We start from the raw sequence: 848 nt of genomic DNA on the forward strand, positions 1-848 counted from the left end.
CAGGAGGCTGACTTTCCTTGAAGTTTTCGCCTCAAATACCGCCATCACGCAAGTGTGCGTGGCAAAAACACACATCTCAGGCTGAGGGTGTGGCTCAGAGGTGTGGCAGGGTGATGTGGTCCCAGCACTGGGCAGTGCTCACAGAATTCTGCAGGCTTACTGGTCAACTTGTGCGCTCCAAAAGCAGTGAGAGTGCTGTGTTAAAAACTGAAGGAGGATGCAACAGAAGAGCATACCTGTCATCAGCCTGTGTGCTGCACAGGTACACACACACACACACAGACACACACACACAGAGACACACACACAGACAAACATATACACACACAGACACACACAGACACACACACAGACACACACGGACATACACACATACACACACAGATACACAGGGACACACACAGACACACACAGACACAGACACACAAACATACACAGACACACACACACAGACACACAAACATACACAGACACATATACACACACAGACACACACATACACAAACACACACACACAGATACACACATACATACACAGACACACAGAGACACACACAGACATACACACACAGACACACACACACACACACACACACACACACACACACACACCTCCTCAGGGTTAGAGTTGAGAGCTAGATGACAGGCTTTCTCCTTGAGGTGGTAGAAAATGTTCTACTGTCAAGGCTGGTGATGGTAGATTCCATCAGGTTGTGCACTAGAAATGTTAATTATATACCTTGAGTGGTGAATCGTATGGTATAGAAGTCTCAAGAAGACATTCAGCCGGGTGGTGGTGGCGCACGCCTTTAATCCCAGCACTTGGGAGGCAGAGGCAGGCGGATTTC

General features: G+C 48.3%; 1 protein-coding gene across 3 annotated transcripts in view; it reads left to right on the forward strand.

The window, feature by feature from the left end:
• Vwa2 (von Willebrand factor A domain containing 2) overlaps positions 1-848 on the forward strand; it is a 43,169-nt gene that overhangs the window by 10,067 nt on the left and 32,254 nt on the right. The gene's annotated exons all lie outside the window — the stretch shown is intronic.

Source organism: Mastomys coucha, unplaced genomic scaffold, assembly GCF_008632895.1.
Source record: "Mastomys coucha isolate ucsf_1 unplaced genomic scaffold, UCSF_Mcou_1 pScaffold21, whole genome shotgun sequence".
In the NCBI taxonomy this organism is placed as follows: Eukaryota; Metazoa; Chordata; class Mammalia; order Rodentia; family Muridae; genus Mastomys; species Mastomys coucha.